This window comes from Tamandua tetradactyla, chromosome 9, assembly GCF_023851605.1.
Source record: "Tamandua tetradactyla isolate mTamTet1 chromosome 9, mTamTet1.pri, whole genome shotgun sequence".
Classification (NCBI taxonomy): domain Eukaryota; kingdom Metazoa; phylum Chordata; class Mammalia; order Pilosa; family Myrmecophagidae; genus Tamandua; species Tamandua tetradactyla.
Window position 1 is genome coordinate 110,605,399 of NC_135335.1, and position 20,381 is coordinate 110,625,779.

At 35.8% G+C, this 20,381-nt stretch overlaps 1 long non-coding RNA gene across 1 annotated transcript in view; it reads right to left on the minus strand.

The window, feature by feature from the left end:
• LOC143646282 (uncharacterized) overlaps positions 1-20,381 on the minus strand; it is a 169,580-nt gene that overhangs the window by 14,549 nt on the left and 134,650 nt on the right. The window lies entirely within an intron of this gene.

Below are 20,381 nucleotides of genomic sequence, written 5' to 3' on the forward strand. Positions count from 1 at the left end.
ATTGTTGAGTTGTTGGATTTCTTTTAATGTTCAGCATATTAATCCCTTATTGGATAGATGGTTTCCAAATACTTTCTCCCATTGAGTAGGTTGTCTTTTAGCTTCTGTGACAAAATTCTTTGAGACACAAAAGTTTTTAATTTTGAGACAGTCCCATTTATCTGTTGTTGTTTTTTTTTTTTTTAACTTGTTGCTTGTGCCTAACACAAGAACTTGAATATGCTTCCCTGCATTTTCTTCTAGAAGGTTTATAGTCTTGATTCCTATGTTCAAGTCTTTGGTCCTTTTTGAGTTAAATTTTGTATATGATGTGAGATTGAGTTGCTCCTTCATTCTTTTGCAAATGGATATCCAGTCTCCTAGCGCCATTTGTTGCAGAGACAGTTCTTTCTCAATTGAGTGGTTTTGCCAGCTTTGTCAAAAATCAATTGGCTGTAGATGTAAGGGTCTATTTCTGAATTCTCAGTTCTATTCTGTTGGTCTATATATCTGTCGTCATGACAGTTCCATGCTGTTTTGACCACTGAGGCTCGGTAATACGTTTTAAAGTCTGGTAGTGAGTGTCTTCAACTTTGTTCTTCCTTTTCAATATAGCTTTGGCTATTCCGGATCCCTCACCCTTCCAAATAAATTGGAATTGGCTTTTCCATTTCTGCAGTATAGGCTTTTGGAAATTTGATTGGGATTGCATGCAATTTGTAAATCATTTTGGGGAGAATTGCCATGTTAACAATATTTAGTCCTCCAATCCATGAGCTTTCCATTTATTTAGATTTTTTAAAATTTCTTTTAGAAAAGTTTTCCATGTATAAGTCCATTATATCCTTGGTGAAATTTATGCTGAGATATTTGATTCTCTTGGTTGCTATGTAAATAGATTTTTTTCAGGTTGCTCCTTGCTAGTGTATAAAAACCCTTATTTTTGAGAATTGATCTTGTATGCTACCACTTTGCTGAATTAATTTATTAGCCCTAGTAGCTTCATTGTAGATTTTTCAGGTCTTTCTATACATTGGATCATGGCATCAACAAATAGTGTTTTTCTTCTTCCTTTCCTGCCTTTTATTTGTTTCTCTTGCCTAATTGCTCTGGCTAGAACTTCCAGTACAATGTTGGATAACACAGGTGACAGTAGGCTTCCTTTTCCAGTTCCAGCTCTGAGAGGCACAGCTTTTGGTCTTTCGCTGTTAAGAGTGATGGTATCTCTGTGGCTTTTTACTTATACCCTTTATCATATTGAGGAAGTTTCCTTCCATTCCTAGTTTTCTAAATGCTTTTAACAACACTAGGCCTTGATTGGAGTAGGGAATGGGGAGTTAATGTTAATTTGATCAGAATTTTTATTTGGTTTGACCATAAAGTTTTGGAAATGGATGGTGGTGATGGTTAAATACAACATGTGAGTGTACTTAACATCACTGAATTAAAGATATGAACATGGTTTACAGGGGGTGATTTTAGGTCCATGTGACCTACATGTTACTGGAATAAAATTCAAAAGGTAAAACATAGGACTGTACAACACAGTAAAACACTGTAAACGATGTGCTATAGTTAATAGTACAATTTAAAAAATGTCGTTTCACTAATGCACTAATGTCAGGTGTTAATAATAGTGTGGTGTATGCCAAAAACATACCAAATGTTAACTATTGGCCTTAATAGTACAATTATAACAATCTTTCATCAATCGTAACAAGGCTAGTACTCTAATGCAAAGTGTTAATAAGGGGGAAGTATATGGGGAAGCTGGTTTTTTTTTTTTTACATACTATTTCTGTAAAACTACAACTTCTCTAATTAAAAACAATTAAGTAAAAAGAAAAAAGACTGGTAAAAAAATTATGGAATAATGGCAAGTGAACTTTGATTTGAATAGGTCAGAAATTTAGAATTCTTTCCTGAAATTCCACAATTACATTGATACCTATTAAGAATGATAACAACAACAACAGACAACCCTTGTTTATCACTTGGTATGTGCTAGGAACATTTTATTCATTTTATACCTATTGATTTAGCTTACTAGGCTGCTTAGAGCAAATGCCATGAAATGGATTGGGTTAAAAATGGGAATTTATTTTCTCACAGTTTTGAGGCCGAGTCTGCATGAAGGCATGACCAAGGCGAAGCTGATTCCTGGTGACTGCCTGCTGGTCACATTTGGCTCCTCTCTCACATGGCAAGACACAGCATTGTCTGCTGGTCTCCCCCTTCTCTTCCAGGTTTTATTGCTTTTAGCTTCTTGTTTCCATAGATTTATCTCTCTTTGTCTCAATTTCCTTTCTTATAAATTGCTCTAGTAATAGGATTAAGAACTATCCTGATTGAGGTAGGCCGCACCTTAACTGAAGTAGCCCTATCAAAACGTCCAAATGACGATGGGTTCACACTCACGGGTATGGATTAAATTTAAAATCCCACTTTCCTGGGGTACATACAACTTTAAACCACCACATTGATGAACACATTTAATCCTTAAAAATACCTATGACCTAGATTACTATTATTATCACTGTTTTACAGATATGGAAAACAGGGCAAAAAGAAGCTAAATAACTTGTCCAGGACAAATGGCCACTAAGTAGATTATAACAATTATAAAAGAAACAACAATTAAATAAACTCTTGTATCACACTTCTGTAGCTCTTTACATATATTAACTCATCTAACCTTTGCAACAGTCTTATGAATTGAGTACTATTATTACCCTCATTTAATGATAAAGAAACAAGAGGTACATTAAATATATCATTTGGAGCATTTTCTCCTGTGAATCCTTTAGTCCTATGAATTAGTTATCTAAGCTTAAGAATTGTGACTTCTAAAAGGAAGTATTGTCTCAAACAAATTTTCATGTTTTCAAATAAGAGCAATATTGCCAGATGAATCTTCTTTAGGCACATTCCATGACCATGTCAGTCCTCTTCCAGGCATCCTTCACTGGTGCCTCATCACAAACTGACCAATTTAGTGTCTCCTAGGACCTCACCCAAAAGTGTATTTCTGGTTCTGTTTTCTACTGTGCCTCAACATGTCCTCTGTGTTCAGTCAAATAGCATAGGTAATATTCTCAACACCCATGCTTTCATGGGTTTGTGGTTTTCTGATTTAATTTTGACTACCTGGAATGTCTTCCCCCACCAGTACTTAATCCAAATAGCATTTTCCCTTCAATTTCCTATGTCAGCTTCTCTACGAAGACCTCTTTTAATTCCACAACCAGAAATGTGTCTCTTTTACTTTACACATGCTTTGTGGAACATGTCACACTTATGTTTATATTACAATCCTTTCTTCTATCACTTCTTACAAACTATTTATTTTTTACAGGGAAAAAACATTGTCCATATTCAGAATAAAGTGAAGGGTTTGAAATTATTTGTTGTGTTATGTGAATGAATACAAATTTTCTTTTGTTGTGTTATGTGAATGAATACAAATTTTCTTTCATGGGATTTTGAATTTCTTTCTCTAATTGTTTAATGAAAAGCAAGCAAGTGGAGATGTTGTTCATATCAGAGGGTTCTTTTCCTCACATCCTTGGAAGTTCATCTCTCAGTTTTCCCTTCATTATCCATGTCTATATAATAATGACACACCTCTCAACAAAATCTGGCTATACTTTAAATGTTGACACACCTCAAGGTTCAGTGCAAGTTCCTTATTCTTTTTCTACATTCTTTCCCTAGGGATATTATCCTACAAGGTGCCAATAACTTTTAAATATATATCACAGTTTCTGATCTTTTCTTTAAGCTTCAGTCCCTGGCAATCAACTGCTTCTTTGATCTCTCTATTCAGGGCCTCAAAAACACCTAGAAGGCAATGCATCCAAAACTTATCTAGGACCTTCCCCCCTAAACCTGCACTACTCCAGTCTTTACCTTGTTGGTGAAGGACATCATTATCTATCCATTTGAACAAGTCTGAAATCCAAGGGTATTCTCGTTACATCTTTCTCTTTCACTGCCTCATCCCTAACTCCTCCATCGTACGTGTCATTATGGCTTGCTAATTTTACCATCTAGAACCTCACTTCTCTGTTTATCCCTTTTTAAGAACAAATTTCAAACCACTTTTACTAGACCTCAGAAGCCCCATATCTTCATACAACCACTCTTGCCCAACACTCTTTTTTTCGCATTGTATGCAGAGAAGTCTTCTCAAAACCTACGTATCATCCCAGGACTCTCATGCTTAAAAACTTTCAGCATCTTCTTTGTTGTCATTTATTGGCATTCTCTCTCAAAATCTATGTGTCCCAACAATAATCATCTGTTTTTCCCCCACTATTGAACCATGCTCCCGTCTTCTATTTCAAGGCCCGTGCATGAGGTTCCCATGCCTGGAGTCCCACACTCAACCAAGATCATTACTTAGTTAACTTTTACCAATTATTTGGATTTTAGTTCAAATAACATTCCCAGGGAAGAATTTCTTTATGCTCACGATCACATTCTCCTGTTTGAGTTTGTGTCAAGTTGGCTAGGCTCCAGTACCTGGGTGTTTAATCGAACACTAAACCAGATGTTGCTGTGAAGGTGTTTTGTGATTATTATTGACATCTGTAATCAATGATTTTTGAGTGAATGAGATAGATCTTTTCAAAATCTAGGTTTCCCAGAGAAGACGAATTTCTGCCTCAAGACAGCATTGTCAGCTCTTGAAGAGTTTCTAGCCTTCCAGCCTGCACCACAGATTTCAGACTCGACTGCAGCAGCACATCCTGCCTGATTTTCCAGCCTGCCAGCCTGCTGTACAAATAACTCTTATATATATATATGTTCTTGAAACAACATACAGTTCTTATTCTCTGGAGAACCCTGACTGTTACATCCTGTCATGACCTCTCAAGCACAAGCATCCTATACTTTTCTTTTATAACACCTCTATCTGTGTGTTCCATGAGAAACTGTCAGTCACTATTGTATCTCCAGTGTAGGCCTGTTACCTGCAGCCAATCACAGAGTGTTAAAGAACAACTGCATGAATGAGTGATTAAATGGGGCAGCCTTATGGTATCCTAGAAGGCTTTCTGCTAAATTATTAATTTTGAAATGTGAGAACGACTGGAAGAATATGACCTTGTGGATTTCTATATTTATTCTCTCTTAATTACTTATACTTTACATTTGCACAATTTCTAAATTACATGCTAATTTTTTTTAACTTCTACAGCTAACTATTCAGGCTGTGATGTGAAAATCAAGCTGTGCTGTCTCTACTTAGCATCAGCACCAAAATGCAAATTCTGCAATGAAAAGTATAACTTTGTAGGTGATGTATGAGAATATCCAGTTTGCTTATCCATAGATTTATTGGCTCCATAGATATTTTGGGAGCAAAAACATTCTTTGCATTTATAAGTAACTGACACAGAAGTACACAGCGAACATAAAAAGGAAAAAAGTTCCATTTTTGCATGACTCATAGTTACACTTACAGTTTATGCAACTGTCAGAAAGGATTTTTAATTATCTAAATTCCAAATTTACTTTTTCCTCCTGAATATCTGATGAATGCCAGTCAATAATTGCTAACTACATTATCTTCTAAAATGGAATCTACATGTACATACGAACTCTTCAGAGTACTGGAGATTTAGGACAATTGTATCAATAGGCAAAAGATAGAGACTGCAAGTAACTTGCTCATGCAAAAGAACAATCAGATATTGGCCTAATAAGACCTTAAATACAATGAAAAAAAATCAACCCTGTTCTTCTCTACTTACTTGGTATTTCCAGCCATCATCTTGTTAGGTGATAAAAATACACATTTTTTTTTTTTTGGTTAGAAAAAGTCAGTAGAGTTATTCAAAGAGCCAGGTAGTCTTCAGAAATTCCAAGTGTTGTAGTGATATAAAAGTCCAGAGACTGTCAAAATTCTATGGATCATCCTATACCTGAGCTTTAACACCCTTTTTTATACTATTTTGATGTCAAGCACAGTGTGCTGGGTTGAAACTGTTATGTACTTCAGAAAAGCCATGTTCTTTCAATCCTAATCCAATCTCGTAGGGTGGAACCTTCTGATTAGGTTGTCTCCATGGAGGGGTGACCCACTCACTTGTGGGTGTGGGCTTTTGATTAGATGGAGATGGCGCCCAGCCCATTCAAGGTGAGTTTTGATTAGTTTACTGGAGTTCTTAAAAGATCTGACAAAGGTAAACATTTTAGAGAAAGCTCAGACCCAGACATTTTGGGAAGCTTGGAGAACCAACAGAGAGCAGAGAAATGAATCCAAGACACAAATGTTTAGAAATGCTAAGCTAAGTGATGAAATCTAAAGTTTGCACGAGAGAAGCTAAATGAGGTCCCCACAGAAGCTCAGAGGAGAGGGCACTGGAATTAGGAGCTGAAAGCAATGAAACCAAGGAGCAAAGGACCAGCAGACACCATGTGCCTTCTCCTGTGACAGAGAAACCCCACATGCAATACGCCTTTGTGAGTGAAGATATCCTTTTGTTGATGTCTTAATTTGGACATTTTCAAGGCCTTAGAATAGTAAACTTATAATTTAATTCCTTTCATAAAAGCCAGTCCATTTTTGGTATCTTGCATTCTGGCAGCTTTCACAAACCAAAACACAAAGAGAGACTTGGGAAAATGTTCTTTCCTTGACACTAGGGGTTAGGAAAGATGGGTCTCAAAAATCTGATAGCATCTTGAATGACTCACATTTGAGTCTGATTTCTTAAACTCTTGTACCTATCTTACTTGGTTCTCCATAGCAGAATTCCAACAGAGTATGAATTGGGTTTATCTGTGTGTGTATGTGTGTGCATGTGACAGACCAAAGGCCTGAGGGCATGGAAAGAGGCAAGCTGAGAGACATACTTTATAGGGGACTTCCATACGTACTTAGGAGTCGATGAGGAAAACAGGTTCTTTCCTGAGGAAAATTGGAAATGTGGAAAGTAGGGTTCAAAAATATCTTCTTATAGCTGAGTGCTTAAGTTGGTTTCCAACTCTGCCAACCCACAAACAAAAGTTCTTGCTTCTCTCTAGAATACTTGCTTTTATCACCTGGCAACATATAGCACAGCTTTTCCTGCTACTGAGCTATCCAGCTGCGGGTGCACTCTATAAAAACAGGTGTAGAGAGGTAACTAAAGGCCCATACTCCTTTCTGGGATTGGCCTTGGAGGAAACAAGTAGGGAAGGTAAGTATTGAAGCCTTAAGTAAACCCTTATCAATTTATGTAAAAATTAAACCCAATGATAGATAAGTTGTATGAAGTGATCCTAAAAGATGTCTATTGGAATTTGTTTCAATAGCAAGTACCCTGGTGGGGAGGAACCAGCAGCATCTGAGGAGGAATTATACAGTAGTAAGTAAGTGAATTCTGTCTCTGAGATTTCCATAGTATGTTAAGGTATTTTAAAATCAATCTGTGAAACATCCTAAAGTTATTCATAAATGACAACTATTATTAATTTTTATACATAGTCATAGTCAAGTGTCGGGCTTTGGTCTTTCTCTCCAAATTCAAAAATAAAGTTCAAAGTTACATATATTGCTTTGAACTTTTTCCCTAAGAACTACCAACATTTTACCTTGATTTATTAGCATAAAGAATGGTGTTTTGAAAATACTAAGCACTACTAAACATTACAAGTTGAAAGAAAGAATTAATAAAGCTCTATGTTAAGGAGGGACTTAAGATACTTTTTTTAGCGGTCATATTACATCAGGTTTAGACTACGTACTAAGAAGTTGAACCTGAGTCAATAAAAAGAAAGCAAAACAAACATGCAGAATTGGCCAAACAACTGCTTGTATTGACTGTGATATTAAATGATCAGTTTGAATTAAATAGTTCATTTAACAACAGCCGTATTGGTGCTGTTTTGAGACCGTTTGAATAAACTGAAAGTCAAATTCCAATAATCAGTTGGAAACAGTACATGTGAAGTTTACTAGTTGACATTTTGGGGTTAGGCTCTCCTCTGTTGCATAATAACAAAGGTACATGTAAATTCTCTCATGTAATCTATAAAATATTTTTCATTTACACCAAAAGTCCTTGTGGGCATGTATGTTTATGTGTATATTTAAGCTTTTATAGACTATACCCAGCTTTTGGCTAATACTTGGTAACCTGTGACTCTGAGTCATTCACAAAAATGAGATTTCTTATCTATTGAGTTAGAGCGGATGTCAGGTTAGAGTTGGTATTAGGTCCCCTAGAAAACTTGGAAGACTGCTTTTATTTTCACATTCCTTACTTAGTGTATTAAAGTGTTCCTTTTCCTTTTACGCCATACGTTGCCCTCTGGAATTGGCATTTGCCATGAATGTCTTGGAGACTCTGGCATCAGATCAGTAAGAGGAATCCTGGAAGTCGTGTGATAGAGATGCATCATGGAGGCACCTCTAAAAAGGGACAAAGAAGCATTTTATAGAGAGGTATGGCTTGAATTTCGTAATGAACTGCTCTCTTCCAGAGGAACCCAATGGCTTTCAATGACTTTGTTTTCTGTAGTGAAATGATTTCCAAGATTAAATAAGTGTATTCTTATATATGTAAATCCATTTACTTTTTAGGAAAAGGTCTGATCACCGTAATTAACTCTCATTTTCATTAAAGATGCAAAGGATATTGCCAGAATCTGCTGTTCTTAGGTATTCTAGGCAGAGAAAATGCTAGTGTCTTTGAGGGGCTAATTAGCTTATGACAAATTCATTTATACTATAATTGTTAAATCAGTATCTAATATCTTCATACCCCTGTGCTGAGTATTGTAGGGCGTTCAACATACAAGGTTGGATTCCTGTTGGCAAGCAGAGAATTCATCCTACAAGTAGCCATAAAGCAATTGAAATTATGTTATGTTGGAAGAAAAGTAGGATAGAGTGTTAAATTGTTTCAAAATGGGATTTTTTAAATCTCAAGTAATATACTTTATAAACACGCCTCAGTTTGATTCTATCCATATATCAATGATGTTCTCCACAACAAGTGTTCAGCAGATTGCTATTCTAGGATGTCATTAAGCATATGGTGAACAAAATTATTTTGTGTTCAACAACACTTGGAAAATACCAAAGTGTGTATGAGGAGACTGCTTAGGCTTCTAGCATCACATTTCACCAAATAGCAGGGTGTATTGGAAGGAATATTCTTTTTCTTTCTCTGTCTCTCTTTCCCTTCCTTCTGCCCTCAGTCCCTTTTCTCCCCTCTTCTCCTTCTTATTTTTTCTTCTCTGTTTATTTGCTCTTTCTGTGAACTTGGGCTTTATTGCACCAGTTTATCAGGTACCTGATTCACTGTATCAGAAGGCAACACTGGCTTTGTGAAGGCACTTTCAGGTTCTAGATATGTTTTTAAATAAAAAATAAATCTGGAGCACTGTTATTTGGGAGGTTTTGGTTATCTACTAATAAACTGACGCTTTGAGCCTCATACAGTTTCCTGACCTCTGCTCTATTGGTTAGACCTCAGAACAGAGCAGGAATAATTCATTAACACTTCAAATGTCAAGTCAGTTAATCAAATTAAACAGCTTTCTTGCAGCAGGACACTTTAGGTCCAGTATTATGATAAAGTGTGATCTGAATATTTAAGGAAGGTATATAGTATATGGCACTTTTCCAGTTATTTGGAGTTCCTATTAAGATACTCCAGTTTCTGTTAAGATACTCCAATTCCTGTTAAGATACTCCAATTCCTATTAAGATACTCCAGTTCCTGTTAAGATAGCCATCTTTTACTGAGAACATACCAAGTACCAAGAGCTGTGTTAGAATTCTGCTGATGTAATCTAATTTTATTCTCATGGTCCTACAAAATGCCAGCTTTGCAAATGAAAAAGGTTAACCTGAGAAGGTAAATAACTTTCCCATGTTGCAAAGCAAATAAGTACCAGAGTGGTACCCCAAACACAGGTATTTCACACTCCAAAGATTCTGCTCTGAACCAATGCACTATCACATGGAACACATTTGGGAAATAGTTGTATATAATGATACACCCATCTTTCAATTACAGGACATTTTAGGCAGAGTGCAAAAATTGTAGAAAAGGTTGAGTATTGGGCTGAATTCCCTTGTGTTTCATATGTGCTAGGAAAATAAATCAAGCTCCCACAGAAATAACATAAGTCTGGTGGACTTTGTGGTAGCAGTATTGCCTATTCAACTCCACTCTGGCAAGAAAAAAAAAGACAAGGGAGAATATTTTTATATTTACTTCCATTCTCCAGTCAAGATCTAGACATATCCACTGTTCTAGCTTGCTAGCTGCCAGAATGCAATATACCAGAAACAGAATGACTTTTAAAAGGGGGAATTTATTAACTTGCAGGTTTACAGTTCTAGGCCCATGAAAATGTCCAAATTAAAGCAAGGCTATAGAAATGTCCAATATAAGGCACCCAGGGAAAGATACCTCAGTTCATGAAGGCTGATGACATTCAGGGTTTCTCTCTCAACTGGAAAGGTACATAGTGAGCACGGTGATGTCTGCTAGCTTTCTCTCCAGGCTTCTTGATTCATGAAGCTCTCCTGGGGGCATTTTCCTTCTTCATCTCCAAAAGTCTCTGGCTGTGTAGGCTCTTGTGAGTCTCGTGGCTCTGTGGATATCTCCAAAATGTTCCCTTATTTAAAGGATTCCAGTAAACTAATCAAGACCCACCTGGAATGGGTGGAGTCACATCTCCCTCTAATCCAAGGTTAATACCCACAATTGGACATGTCACATCTCCATGGGATAATCTAATCAAGTTTCCTACTTACAGCACTGAATAGGGATTAAAAGAAAGGCTGCCTCCATGAAATGGAACAGGATCAAAACATGGCTTTTCTAGGATACATAATCATTTCAAACCAGTACGTCCACCAAGAATGAATAGTGCTTCAAGAGATTATTTAGAAGAAAAATCAATAATAATTTAGAATGAGTAATATATTCATAGAAACAACACATAATGCAAAATGGCAATCTGTAACCTGGCTTATTTTTATGTTTCTTTTATTTTGAAAATTGTTTAATATTTTATCCCTGTTCCAATATTGTTCCAACATGATATGAGGAATGATTTTCCCCTTTGCAAATATCAAGGGTACAACTATATGCTTTCCTTAGCTGTGGAGAGGAAAATGTTCTACTTTGTTCCACTTTACCGATTCACCAGGGGCAGAGGGTATTGGATGTGATAAGACAGAGAAGACTATAGCAGCAGGGCTACCACTTACATAGGATCTCAGAGAGACTCTTTCATGTAATGGTAGTCAGAATTTGTAATAGTTTGTGAAGGATAATTAAAGAGGAAAGGATAATTATATAATAGTGTGAATAACGTACCCAGATGAAAAATACCTGCTTTCTCAAGACTGCTTTGCAGTTATGGGAACTATGTGACAGAATTTTGTTGAATGGGCTTTGGAAAGGTTTCAACTTTCTTGATTCAGATGCCACCTTTTCCATCTTCTTCCTGTCATGAATGTGGACATGATATACAGTACAAAAGTCATGTTGCCCCCATGGGGCAGCAATCTTGCAGATGAAAGCCAAAGAAAAATAGAAAGAAGCCAGGTACTTGATGGTATCACTGAGCCACGGAACCATTCCTGAACCACTTGCCCCTGGACAAATGCTGCACGAACAAATGAGGCAAATAAGACACTATCTGATTTAAGTCACTAATCAGAGTTTTATGTTACTTGTAGCCAACACATTTCTAACTCATATATGTTGAGAGAGAATTCTCCAGAGGTCTTTCTTGTTTCTGAACATCATACAAGCAGAGACACTGACTAGCTGTGTTCTGGACAATCCTCAAGGCTGCTTGTATAACAGATAGCCTTGGAATATAAACATAATTTCTCCCTGCAGAGCAAAGGGAGGTTTCTTTACTGTTCAGTATCATAAAGACATTTCTGAGTAGAGCAAATGTCAGGTATGCTTACTACTGTCCATTATTAAAGGTTTGGACTTCCTAAGTTTGGCATTCATCTCCTGTAACAAAATCCAGTGCATGTGAGGGTGTTACCTGGCCCTTATTCGTATCACCCTGCAGGAATTGGGGTTAGGGGTACTGGTGCAGATTCTAATACTCTGGTTATTGCGATTGGTGTGAATGAAAAAAGTACTTTGTCTCTGACCTTGGAAACTCATGTCTCTGCCTGCATTCATGAAAGTGGGGCAGGACAACTTGTTATCTTGAACTTGAGGTAAAATTTCAGACTGAATAGTTTGTAACATCCCAGGACCTTCAAAATCAATATGCGCCTGAATTTCATAGATAAGGATTATTTCTACCCCCTGTGTATGAACCAAAATGCGAATTAAATGATGGCTATTACCCATTAGATTAAACAGGCACACTTAATCAAGTTAGTTTGGGGAAACTATCAGGACAGTTACACCTAATTTTAATTTTTATTGACCTTTTCCCTAGCAATGTTGAGTGGAATTTGGAACGTTTAATAGATAGTCATAAAAAAATTAAGAACTGCCTTAGGGTGAATAAAAAGAAAATCAGTTGAACTTTGCGAATCATTAGATCTGTATCGTGGGGAATAAGCTTAGGGTGCCTCAGAATGTAGCGACAGGGAGCAGAGGGGATAATATACATGGAAGACTGAATAGTAACTGCAAAAAAAAAGCACAGACAGATAATTGACTTCTCTGGAATTACGAGAAAGGGAATTCAAATGTGATGATGATGATAATTACAAAAATAACAACACTTTCCTGAAATAGAAAAATAATTGAAGCTGAATATCAAAAAGAACTATAAGTAAAAAACAAAGAAGAGCAAGCAATTAGACGTTTCCTAAGGAAATCCTTGTGATTCAAAAGTAAAAATCAGATCCTACAAGAATCTTGGAAAAGTGTGTTTCCATGTTGGTAAAAAAAAAAAAAAAAAAGAAATCAGACTACACAGCTATCTGCTTTACCATATGAATGCTAGAATGCCACAGAACAAAAATAATTAAAACAACTTGACTGCCCATGAATAGAGAATCAGTCAAATCATTTTATATCAATATAATGAAATACCCTGCAGTTGTTAAAGTAATGATCTAACACTACATATACTAATATAAACAATAATGAAAGCCATCCTTGAAAAAACTTAAAGATAAAATCTTATGTAGAATTTGTCTCTATGCTTTGTTCAGTGCATTTTCTTCAAGACTAATTTCTTATTTTTATTCTTTGTTTGACTTTGCCTACATTAGTGTTTGATTTATCTATTGAGATAGATAATTATAATTTTCTATATAAATTATAAAAATTATATATTTTCATCTCATCTCTAGTAGTTTTATTTGGATTATTCAAATGTTATTTATTCTGATTTGCTTTTCTGTTTGCTGATTTCATTTTGTTTGTAAGTAGACTTGCTCATATAAAAAAACGGTATATATAACCAAACCGAAGTTATAAAAGAAACATAACTGTGAAATGAAAAAGAATTTGTTAAAATATTAATACTATGCTTTTAAACATTGTTAAAATTAAAATGAATGCTTAAAATACACTTTTTCCACCTCTTTCTTTTTGCTGGTTAATATTTTTGAGATGAAATCTTTTGACTCATGTCACATAGGTAGTAAGTGGCAAAGATATTAGAGCTCTGTTCTTTTGATTCCTGGTTTAGTTATATTTCTTTCATAACAAGCCCCAAGCTTTTAATTTCAGTTTTAATTTCAGCAGAAGAGTACTATACATAGTAATTATTCAAGAAGCTCCACTATGGAGTAAATGTAATAGATAAAAGCACAATGTTTCAGTGTTGTATAAATTTGACCTATTTAACCCTAGTAAACTGACAAAAACACACATTGATTAAGCATCCATTATAATTTCCTTTACAGCACTTTGGGAAAAATTAGATGGTAATGGATTTCTTTTCTAAGCTGGCACAGATGTCTAAATTTGTAACTTTATTTTGTGTTTAATTATTTTCATTAGCCAATAGGAAACAATTATTGCATTGAAGTCTTTTAAAAAATCCACTGAAACTTCTAATGATGGATTTTGCATATGTGAATTCTAATATCTGATGCCCAGTCTAGCAGATAGCAAGCATTAAAAAAAAATTGGATGAAGAATTATTTCTTGAATAAGTGACTTAGAGAGAAACAGGTTATTATCCATGTCGTTACAGTAATTACAAAAATGGACAAATCAGAACAACTCTCTTAGCTTTACTTTCTACATTTTATCACGCTGACTTTGTGATAATGATTATGATGTGGTGTTCAGGTTCAGATAGGAAAAGTACCATGTTGAATTAGCACATGTGTCTTGTGCCAGGGATAGTGTCATATGTGTGCCACATACTTTTTCTCACATTTGAGGGGGGGCATCAAAGATGTTTCCTACTCATTTCATGACTGGTGCAACTGCACTGTTTCAGAAGTCTCTCACCACTCTTCTCTTTTTCTGGTTTATTTTCTCTAACGTAACACCTCTTATCTTCCATCTCATGCAAATGACCTAACCTACAATAAACAATACCTGCCACCTTGAGGCCAACTCTGACGGGGTAGTTAGAAAAGAAGAGGCACCCAAAGAGTCTGTGGAAAGAGAACAGATGGATAGTTGGGAATACTTTATTTTATTGACTCTCAAAATACATCTTCCATCCCTACATGACAATAAAGACCAAAGAGTTAAAGACTTGAGGGTCAAGTCTCAGGGTCCATTAGGCAATCTTCAGAGATACAGAAGAGAAACATCTGATTATTTTCAGATTAGATATATCAAAGTTCAGCAGATCTTTCATACAAATTAACCATACATGTAACCTCATAGACATTTCTTCTTCTTCTTCGTTTTTGTTTGATAAAGGTCAAATGAGTCTAAACACTCAAAATAGTATCTTACAATTGATGGAAATCTAAAAAGGAACATTTATTAATCAGTGTCCCATTCCATCAATTTAATGATAAGGACATAGAATGACTTTTCTGAGGTTATTATATACATTTAAATAACTCAGAAATGACTAAAATCTATCTCCCAACTTCTAGATTGCTCTTTATTTAATTTTATTTCTTAACATCTATGACGTTTATATTCAAGGGAAGAGAAAGGGCCATAATTGTTACTAGCTTTAAAAACTGGTCAAATATGAGATGTGGGCTGAGCTATGGGACTATAAATATCCAGTGGACAAGAAGATAGCAGTGATGGTAGTGAAATCTGGGATAGAAACATCTTGCTGACTCATTTTAAAGGTTTACTCTCTTCAGTAGACTCTATCCTACTGTCTATCCTACTGTCAGGCTTTCATTTATGAGGGTAGATGCCACTACATGCATACATGATTGTTCTCAAGGGTAGATATTATCCCAAATAGCAGCAAAGGTTATGGACAAAGAAGGAAAATCCCAAGGGCTATATATTTATTTGGAGAAAACCCACAAACTCACCACAGGGAAATTGTGCCAGCCTCGTTCCTTCATCCTGATGACACTATTGCAATGAGGCCCATCCAGGCCACTTAGTGGAATATGATTTGGGTTTACAGATTTGACTGAAAACAGATATCGATAGCACTCACTCTACAAGGAACTATTAGGTCCATCTGTAAAATTTTGAAAGTTAAAGGGAATTTCCTAGAAATAACAGGCAAATTTATTTATTTTTCCAAGATGAGAAATGTGTTTTGAAAACTTTTTAATTATCTATATATGTAGGTGCAATCTTGCATCTTAATCTAGGGGGATCAAGGAAAAAAAGGTGTTTATTTTGAAAACATCTCTGCAGTCTGAAAATGAGAGTAGATGCTTTTCCCCATGAAAGGGAAGGAATTGTAACTCCTGGAGAGTGAATCGAACTTTAGAGGGCAATGATAATGTACATTCTGATTTCAGTGGGACATGGAGTGCTAGCATTTGCAGACGTTTAACCTATATATATATATATATATATAGGTTATATTTATAAATATATATATATTTAAATGTACTTCAGCATTTCCTGAAATTTCCTCTTTCCTATCTTTCCTCTATCTCCTTTACCTTACAACTATAAAGATATGCTGAAACATACAGTTTTAATCTCTACAATGTAAACATTTTATTTCACATATACAATTTCAAAAATGGAAAAAACAAACATCTGATTTTTTTTTTCCTTTAAAGACCTTTAAATTAATTGTAATTGGTTGGTGTATAATGCCTTACTGATTTTTTTCTTTCTGCCTGTCAGAACATTTGTAGAAAAAGCCCACCACCCCCTTATTAGAAAGTTTTCAAAAATCAGACGCTGTTTAATTTTGGGTTGGTTGGCAATTTATGTAAAGCTCTGACCTTCACTTTTGTTTGTTTGTTTCATCCGTAGGGGCCTTGTGAAAATTTACCTAAAGGTGTAGGAGTCTGGGAATCAGGGCAATTCTTTGTAGAGATCATTAAACACTGAACTTCAGAAAACATATATGGATGGATGTTTCCTTTATAATTGGAACTCTGTTCAGAAACTGCTTGCTGGGCTTTAACCCTTTGGATTGCATATGAAGGAATTTGTTATTGGAGAAATCGAAATGATATCCATACAATTCTTTTTCACTTATGATGTGCTCCTTAAACTAAATTTCACTTTATTTACCCCCTTAGGTTTATCTTGTTTTCTTCATGACTAAAAATTCCAACCTTCAGGTGTTTTGTCATCATTTGAATCCCTTTCCTTTAATTCCAGTATATAGCATAGTGAGATTGCACCATAGTAGAGCTGCTTTCTGCACTTTAGTCTGGAAGCTTTCTGAGAATTTTTCCCCAGCTGAATCTTAATTATCAGTTAAATATTTCCCTGGCCTAAATTATGTAAAACTCAGATTATCTTCAGCCTTAAATATGGTTTATTGCAGGTTGGTATTCCCTGTTGTTGCTCATTGCTCATTCTGTAATTGCTTTCTCTGCTGAAGTTAAGGGTTTGAATCACAGTCATAATATCTATTATTTACAGGGAAAATGAAGACAAAGTAGGGGAATCTGATCATTGGAAATAGGAACCAACATTAGTATGTGAAGAAGCTGAAATTTTTTATAGAGGAACTTTCTTCCTAATAAGAACTTCGAAAGATTAGTCTTCAAGTTTTCACTTATCCTCCTTTTATTAAAAATAAGCAGTGACAGCCCAGTTCACAGCCTAACTCTTCCTAATTATAGGCTGTTTTAATAATTTACCTAACACAGCCCTAATTTCCCTGAATTTGTAGGAAATTCAGGACTTGGTGGTTATCATTGAATTTGCTTGCATAATCTGTGATAAAACAACTCAAATTGGAGGCTTCTTTATAAGTAAAAAGGACAGAAAGTTTTCCTTCAAAATTCATCTTGCTGGCAGAAGAGCTGAAAGCAGTGATACAAACAGACATTTGTACACTGACATTCATAGTAGTATTACTCACAATCGCCAAAAGATGGAAACAATCAAAATGCCTGTCAGCAGAGGAGTGGATTAACAAAACACGGTATATACATACAACAGAATATTATGCAGCAGTAAGACAAAAAATGACGTCCTGAAGCACATGACAAGATGGATAAGCCTTGAGGACATAATGCTGAGTGAAATAAGCCAAACACAAAAGGATAGATACTGTATGACACCATTTTTACGGCCATAGTAAAGGTAAAATCGGAGGCTTATAAAACAGAGTATAGGGGACTTAGAAACACATAGAAGCTAGAGATGGGTGAATGGTTAGCTGATGAGTTTGAACTCCAATGCAAGGGAATAGATAGGAGTGAAGGTGGTTCTCTAGTGGGTCTATAAGTAATATCACTATATTGAAGGTGAATATGATTGAAAAGGGATTGTATAGACCTATGTGTCCCACTGATTAACACTAGAAATACAAATAAGTTCTTGTACGAACTACTTCAAAGGTATGATTCTTGTACAAAGAGTGTTTAAGTCCAGGGTACAGGGGGGAAACTGCTATTGCATGCTGTGAGCTATGTTCAAAAGGAAACCATCAGCTCTACCACAGCAACAGCAGAGGTAAATAATGGGGGGCGGGACAAGAGTTAAAAGAAGGTTCAGATTTCCAATTTGGTGAGGGTGTGTTTATTAGTTATCTTTCTCTTGGGAAAAATGAGATTATTTAAAATTGAGAGTGTTGATGGATTGTGGACTTCAGAATTATACATGATGCCTAAAGAATGCAGGTGGCTGAAGGATGCACTGACTGAGAAGTACATTGGTGAACCATAGTGTCTATGTATGATCAAATATTGTGCTGCTCCAAAAAGAAATGAAGTTCTGTGGCATGCAGCACTGTGAATGAACCTGTGGGACATTTGGTGAGGCAAAATAAGCCAGAAAAAAAAAGAGCAATAATTGTATGGTCTCCTTTAGAAAATGCTTATAAGGAAACAGGGGCCTAGACTGTAAACTCTTACAGCAGACACATTTAGTCTGGAGTGGTGATTATTATTTTTGGATTTTGAGAGGCTGTTTTATATATATATAACCTGACATTTAGAGATAAGAATGCAGCTGATCAGGTTGGGATTGATGTTATTCAGAGCACAGGGTTAAGGAAGACATTGTCTATATTGTAGAACATCACCTACTGTTTGAGATCAAAGGCAGAAAGGTTTATTTTGTCCAGAACCTAAATTTTCTGTAGTACATAATCTAACTAAACCTGTCTGGATAGCTCATTTAAACAATCCAAATACAGGGAGCCCAGAATAAGCATGAGGGCATTTAATCTTGCATAGTCTAATGTAATGTAATGCCTGGTTATATCCTAGAATATATTAAGCAGATAATCAAAAACTATTGGCAAATTCCCTTGAGGGATAGGAGAAAAACATGAAACTATTAAACTTTACCAGTGGGGAAACCCCTGATACTGTGTCAAACATCAGGGACACTTATATCAATAGGCCAAGCCCTTGATCTTGAGGCTCCCTCTTGTGAGGCTTATGTATGCAGCAGAGAAGCTTAGCCTACCTATAGATATGCTTATAAGTTACTTCTGGAGGACCTCTTTTATTGGTCAGATGTGGCCTTACACTCTCTAAGCCCAACTATGCAAATTAAATCATTGCCTTCTCCCCTACATGGGACATGTCATCCAGGGGTGAAAGGCTCCCTGGGGGCGTGGGAGATGACTCCCAGGGGTGAGGCTGGCCTTGGCACCATGAGATCAACAATTCATCCTGACCAAAAGGGGGGAAAGAAGTATAATAAATAAGGTATTAGTGACTGAGAGAGTTCAAATAGAGCTGAAAGGTTTCTCTGGAGGTCACTGTTATGCAAGCTTCAGTTAAACATTGTTATCTATGATAACTTACCAAGCCCCAACCAAAACCATTCCTGCCAATCCTAAAGAACACTTACAACAATATATAAGATTCTATAAAGGTTCCACACACTAGGATAACTTTCCAGAAACCTGCAAACTCCAGATGGGTTCCTGGACCAGATAAGTCCTGAAACCTAGAGGGTTCAACCTCTCCAGAACATCAGCTAGTTCCATCTTTCTACCCCCATGCTATCGACAGTCCCTTCAACATGAAAAAGTTATAATGGACATAACCCAAATGCCCTTAAAGAGTGGGATAGAAAGCTCAAAGGTGATGGTGAATTATACAGAGAAGGTACGTTTAACAAATGAACATGATTGCTGAATCAATATGGATATTTCTTTTAGTCTCTAGTATCTTAGAGCAGCTAGAAGTAAAAACCTAAAATTGTGGAACTGTAACCCATACCAAACTCTGAAATCTGTTCTAACTATTGTGCTGTGCTTTGAAATTTACTGTATTATGTTATTTCCACAAAAAGGAAAGAAAAAGTTGATTGTGATGATTAAAAAAAAGTATTTATTCCTCTAGCCTCCAATATTCTGGAGCAACTAGAAGGAAAAATCCGAGATGATGGTATGGTAGCCCATGACAAACTCTGGGATCTGCCCTGTAACTACTTGTTGAAGAGTGCTTTGAAAACCATTGCTTTTTCTTTCTTTGTCTTGTATATATGTTATATTATACAATAAAAAAATGTAAAAAAAGAAAAACAAAAAACTTTTACCAGCACTTAAAGCCTGATGCCACTGCAGCTTTTGTAAGTGATTAGCTTCCTTGCTGCAGCAAAACTTTTGGTGTTCTGAATAAAATTGTTGTACACTGCAAAAAAAAAGTTCATCCTGCTGGGATTTATATAGAATTCTTTTCCTTCTCTTGTAATTTCCTTCTGGCTCATTTACTATAATGCAACCCACACAGTCATTTATATCAAAGTGTGGAATCGTTTTACTGTAGTTTGAATCAAATGCAAGGTAAAAGTTATATAGTTTTGAGTATCATAAAATAGATAAATAAATATGTTATTGTTATTCATAGACTACAAATGGAGAATTTCAGGTACAGATAGACTAAAGAACTTGCCCAAAGGCAC